Genomic DNA, 6,000 nt, shown 5'->3' with positions numbered 1-6,000 from the left:
AGAAAACTGTTCCCACTTATTGAGAAGGGGGAGGAGTGGGTTAGGTGGGGAACGTCCAGGCTCGAGGACATCTCTCCCCTTTACCCTGCTCCTTGGACTCCAGATACTTCAAGGATAAGGATCAAAGTCCCAGCAGTGTCCAGATGCCCATTCTTCCTTTTGTGGGAGACTGTAGAGTTTGGGGGGTTCTTTTAGCCAAAGTTCCCCTGACGTAATCAAGGCCCCCTCAGTTTCTGCCTCTTGGCATGCTTGAACCTCTGCTGGCTGAGGCCATCTCTCCCCTGGCAGAAAGCGCACGAAACAGGACCCTTTCCAAGAAAACCACCAGCCAACTCCCCTTCTATGGGGCCATATCCAGCCCATGAAAAATGTGCATAAATCCTTTCCCTGCCAAACCCTAGAAATGAAGGCATTCCTACACAACCCTCTTTGTTGTGCCACCTCAAGCCTGTCTAGCCCCATCTTCTCACCTTCGGGCTTTCTCAGGAATATACCGAATGTCAGTCCCAAATCCGTCCAGCAATAGGGCACACAGGTCAACTCTCTGGGTGCTTACTGAAGCACCGTCCTCAGTTGGCTGGAGGTGAGGACAGACTCCCCTGTGCTCCCCCATGATGGTACAGGAAAGACACCTACATTTTAACAACTATACCCAAATAATGCCTTTCCTTCTATATGCCTGAGGGTGGGTAAGGGGCTGATGATGCATAACAGTAACAAAAGCTAACATTCACTGAGCTTTTCGTCAAGTACCAGCCTCTGTTCCGAACACTTTGCATGGATTATGAACTCCTTGAATCCTCACGATGACCCTGTCAGTGGGTGCTTTGATTATCTTCTTTTTTACAGATAAGGAAACCAAAGCACGAAAAAGTCAGCTGATCTGCCCAAGGTCACAAGCTAGTAAGGGCAGAGTCAAGATTTGGACCCAGGAGTCCTAGCACCTGCAGCCAGGCTGTTGGCCACTGCACCCCTCTACACGTGAATGGTCTAGCACCTTTCTTTAAAAGGTGGGGGTGTTTGTTAGCTACTTCGTCCTCGACCTTCTGAACCTCAGCCAAAAGCTTGAGACAACCAGAAACCTTGCAATTAATACCTTGATCCATCCATGGTTATAGTGTCTGTGTGCGTGTGTGTGTGTGTGTGTGTGTGCACGCGCGCGTGTGTGTGTGTGTGTGGTGTGTGTGTTTTCTTTTCATCTGCTCCTTACACTGTACTATTTTTCCTGACTTGCTTTTCTCTGTTTTGGTCTGTCTTTCATGTTGAAGACTTTCCTCAAATATCTGGTGATCCTTGACTATCTGTTCATAAGTAAGACTCTAAAAATGTGATCGGATACTTAAGGTATGGGAGGAGGAAGAGGTGTCCACCATTGGGCCTCACTGTAGGGCCACTGGATAAGGACAGAGCTAGTTCACTTGGGGGCGGAGTGGACAAAAATGTCCATCTCTGAGGCCTTTGGGTCTTTTAAAGAATTATATAGCATCCTGCTGGTGGAGGATATTTTCCTACCTGCCAGAGTTTTTCTGCTGAATTGTGTAAGAATGCTTGGGGTGCAGTGGGAGGGGGAGGATTTAATATTTAGAATATTAAAATTTCTGAATCCTTTCTCTGAATCCTCTCTTGTTTTTTCTCTCTCTCTCTCTTTTTTTTTTAGCACAGTACCCCCCCCCCCCGATTCTGCTTAGAATCCTTGAGTTCTCCCCAAGTCTAGTGCAATTTTTCCAAAGAATAAACCTTTTGCCTTGTGCAAGGGGTAGGAGGGGGGAAGGTGGGAAAGAGACCAAAGGGGAGGGGCGCCTGGGTGGCTCAGTCGTTAAGCGTCTGCCTTCGGCTCAGGTCATGATCCCAGGGTCCTGGGATCGAGCCCCGCATCGGGCTCCCTGCTCCGCGGGAAGCCTGCTTCTCCCTCTCCCCCTCCCCCTGCTTGTGTTCCCTCTCTCGCTATCTCTCTCTCTCTGTCAAATAAATAAATAAAATCTTTAAAAAAAAAAAAAAAAGAGACCAAAGGGGAGGGGAGGGAGAGATGTTTGGGATAGTTCCTTTTACAAACTTTCAGTCTCCCTGGTTTCAGTCCCAAGATTTAGCCCCACCTTCCTGCTCCCGCTCCCTGCTCCGCGGGAAGCCTGCTTCTCCCTCTCCCCCTCCCCCTGCTTGTGTTCCCTCTCTCGCTATCTCTCTCTCTCTGTCAAATAAATAAATAAAATCTTTAAAAAAAAAAAAAAAAAGAGACCAAAGGGGAGGGGAGGGAGAGATGTTTGGGATAGTTCCTTTTACAAACTTTCAGTCTCCCTGGTTTCAGTCCCAAGATTTAGCCCCACCTTCCTGCTCCCTGGTACCTCAAATTCCTAAGCCCTCCAGAGCCTGTGGCATGAACCAGTAAATCAACTTCCTTCCCGGCTGCAAGCCCTGGGCAGACGTCCGCATGCAGCTTTCTCAGCTCCAGTCATCTATTCCTCCATCATCTTCCCATTGCCCCCAAATTTGTTACTATTTCTTATCTCCTGTTTTTTCCCCCAAATCTCTTTGATCTAGTGAGTTTACACCCTTTCTTGTTTTGTTTTTCCTTTACTGCCATCTTGGAGCGGTCTCAGGGGGAAATGAAGAGTAAAGAGCTCTTCATTCTACAGTACTTAACTGGAAGTTTCTCTTACCATTCCATTCACAGTTGTCCTTGATGTCCTCCCTACGGATTTTAGAAAAACCTGCCCATGCCTAAAAGCCAAGTTCTCTTGGTATTTTTTAGAAAGATATTATTTATTTATTTGACAGAGAGAGAGCATAAGCAGGGGGAGCAGCAGAGAGAGAAGGAGGCTCCCTGCTGAGCAAGGAGCCAGATGCAGGACTCGATCCCAGGACCCTGGGATCGTGACCTGAGCCGAAGGTAGATGCTTAACCGACTGAGCCACCCAGACGCCCCTCTATTGGTATTTTTTAAGAGATCAAGTTAAATTTATAAACTAATTCAGGGGGAATTGACAAATTTATGATGTTGAGTTTTCCTACTCAAAAAAAGTATATATTTAATTCAAAAACACATATGCACCCTTATGTTTATTGCAGCATTATTTACAATAGTCAAGATATGGAAGCAACCCAAGTGTCCGTTGATAGATGAATGGATAAAGAAGATGTGATTATCTATCTATCTAGATAGATAGGGCACCTGGGTGGCTCAGTCAGTTAAGCGTCTGCCTTCGGCTCAGGTCATCATCCCAGGGTCCTGGGATCAGTCCCCGCATTGGGCTCCCTGCTCATCAGGGAGTCTGCTTCTCCCTCTGCCCCTCCCCCAACTTGTGCGCCCGCATTCGCTCTCTCTCAAAAAACTAAATAAATAAAATCTAAAAAAAAAAGATTGTATTTAAAATAATAATAATAATATTGTAATAACCCTGTATGGTAACAGATGGTAATTAGACTTATCATGGTGAGCATTGCAATATGTATATAATTGTTGAATCAATACGTTGTCACCTGAAATTAATATAATATTGTATGTCAACTATATGTCAACTAAAAAAAGGCATCTTTTAAATCTTTCTCTGCAGTCCGCTTCTCTTTTTCTCTCTCTCAAATAAATAAAATCTTTTTTAAAAAAGGCATTCTATTGGGGGCGCCTGGGTGGCTCAGTCGTTAAGCGTCTGCCTTCGGCTCAGGTCATGATCCCAGGGTCCTGGGATCGAGCCCTGCATTGGGCTCCCTGCTCAGTGGGGGGCCTGCTTCTCCCTCTCCCACTCCCCGTGCTTGTGTTCCCTCTCTCGCTGTGTCTCTCTCTGTGTCAAATAAATAAATAAAATCTTAAAAAAAAAAGGCATTCTATTAAGTATAAGGTGTATTACATGCTGATAATTTCCATTTCCATTTCTCTAATGAATAACTATGCTGAGCATCTTTCCATGTCCTTATTTGCTATCTAAATCTGTTGGGTGAAGTGTCTGTTCAAATATTTTGCCTATTTTTTTTTTAATTGGGTTGTTTTCTTATTATTAAACTGTGTATTTCCTTAGCCAGGTATTTGTTTTGCAAATATTTTCTCTGTTACTTGTCTCCTCATTTTCTTGTAAGCCTCTTTCAAGGAACAGAGGTTTGTAAGTTCTGTTGAAGTCCAGTTTATCAAAAAAAATACATGACTTATGATTTGATTTTTGTGCCCTAAGTCATCTTTGCCTAAACCGAAATCACAAAGATTTTCTTCTGTGTTTTCCTCTAGAAGTGCCTTGTCGTATATGGTAACCACTAGTCAAATGTGGCTACTTAAATTTGAATTAATAAAAATGTAATTAAATAAAATTAACAGTTCAGTTTCTTAGCCACATTAGTCACATTTCAAGGGTTTAATAGCCACATGTGACTACTGGCTATTATACTGGACGTTACAGGATAATAAAACATTTTCATCGTTACAGAAAGTTCTATTTAAAAAATGTTGCTGTAGAAGTTTAGTAGGTTTGGGCTTCGCATTTAGATCTGTGATCCATTTTGATCTCACTCCTGGGTATTTCAAGAGAAATGGAAACATAAGTCCACAGAAGTACCTCAAGGCTAATGTTTATAGCAGCTGTATTCTTAATCACCAAAACCTGGAAACAACCCAAATATCCATCAACTGTGAATGGATAGACAAATTGTGGTACAGCCTTACAAGGAGATACTCCTCAGCAATAAAAAGGAGCAAATGAATAACTTATGCAACCATAGGGAGGTATCTCGAAAGCATTATGTTAAAGGGGGGGGGGGGGGAAAGCCAAACTCAAAAGGCTACTTACTGTATGGTTCTATTGATATCATACTCTGGAAAAGGAAAACTGTAGGCATAAGACACTAGATCAGGTGTCAGGGGACTGGGGTGGAGTAAGAGATTGATTACAAAGATGCGTGATTTTTCAACAAGCATTTATTATCTTACACTTTCTGTAGGTCAGGGATTTGGCAGCAGCTTAGTTCTGTGGTCCTGGCTCCAATCTCCCAGCTGAGAGGTCAGCTAGAGCTGCTGTTATGTGAAGACTTGGCTGGAGCTTGTGGATCTTCATGCTAAGCTGTTCCTGTATTCTTGACCTATAGAAACTGTGAGACAATAAATGTTTGTATTAAGCCACTAAGTTTTGGGTTCATTTATCACATAGAGATAGACAAGTAATACACATATCAATGGCAGAGAGAAAATGGGAAAGGCCCAAATCAAGAGAAATAACTTAGAATCCATAGGGATTTGGTAGGAGAGATAGCCTCTCACCTCCGAGCTCAGCTGGGAATCTCCAAGGCAGGGAACAAGGTGTTCAACTGGACTGGGTTAATGAGGGGTTCCTCTGATGTTTTTGGACACAGAGAAGGAAAGTTAGGCAGAGGATAAGAAGCAAGTAATTGTCACTCTTGGGACTTTCCATGCGCCCAGGCTTCACCCAGTTCCCGAGTCCTTTGAATTTGCTTCATGCGCTCCATAATGGATGTGCATGGTAGAGGGGAGCACCAAGAAAGTCATATCTGGTGAACTGGCAGGGGAATGGGAGCTCAGAAGAAGAAAGAGCAATAAATGCAGAGCTTCTGAGAGTGAATTCACTCTTTTTTTTTTTTTAAGATTTTATTTATTTATTTGAGAGAGAGGGAGAAGCAGGCTCCCTACTGAGCAGAGAGCCGGATGTGGGACTCGATCCTAGGACTCTGGGATCATGACCTGAGCCAAAGGCAGATGCTTAACCAACTGAGCCACCCAGGCACCTGAGAGTGAATTCATTCTAAGGGAAGAAAAACTCAGGCATGCTGGGCAGGACTCAGCAACAAGACTAAGGTTAGGAGGAGAGCAATGGTTTCAGGTAGAGCACAGTGGCCATTGCATGAGCCTGCCTCAGCCCCTTCCCCTTGACAAATAGGCGCTCTAAAGAGGACGAGCTTGTGTAAAATTAAAGCATTCAGCTCATTAAACTCTGTGATGCCTGGGGCTAAGGGTCTTTCCTGGAGGCCTCTAAGAATGTAAGCCAAGAAGAGCCATGTTCAAAAGTCATT

At 44.0% G+C, this 6,000-nt stretch overlaps 1 long non-coding RNA gene across 1 annotated transcript in view; it reads right to left on the bottom strand.

The window, feature by feature from the left end:
* Nucleotides 1-4,876: 4,876 nt before the first annotated feature.
* LOC118531626 (uncharacterized) overlaps nucleotides 4,877-6,000 on the bottom strand; it is a 70,124-nt gene continuing 69,000 nt past the window's right edge. The window contains exon 3 of the long non-coding RNA XR_004915294.2: nucleotides 4,877-5,064. This is a non-coding gene — a long non-coding RNA (uncharacterized LOC118531626). The remainder of the gene's footprint in view (nucleotides 5,065-6,000) is intronic.

The sequence above is a fragment of the Halichoerus grypus genome, chromosome 9, assembly GCF_964656455.1.
Source record: "Halichoerus grypus chromosome 9, mHalGry1.hap1.1, whole genome shotgun sequence".
Lineage (NCBI taxonomy): Eukaryota > Metazoa > Chordata > Mammalia > Carnivora > Phocidae > Halichoerus > Halichoerus grypus.
This window is presented reverse-complemented; position numbering and strand designations above follow the sequence as displayed.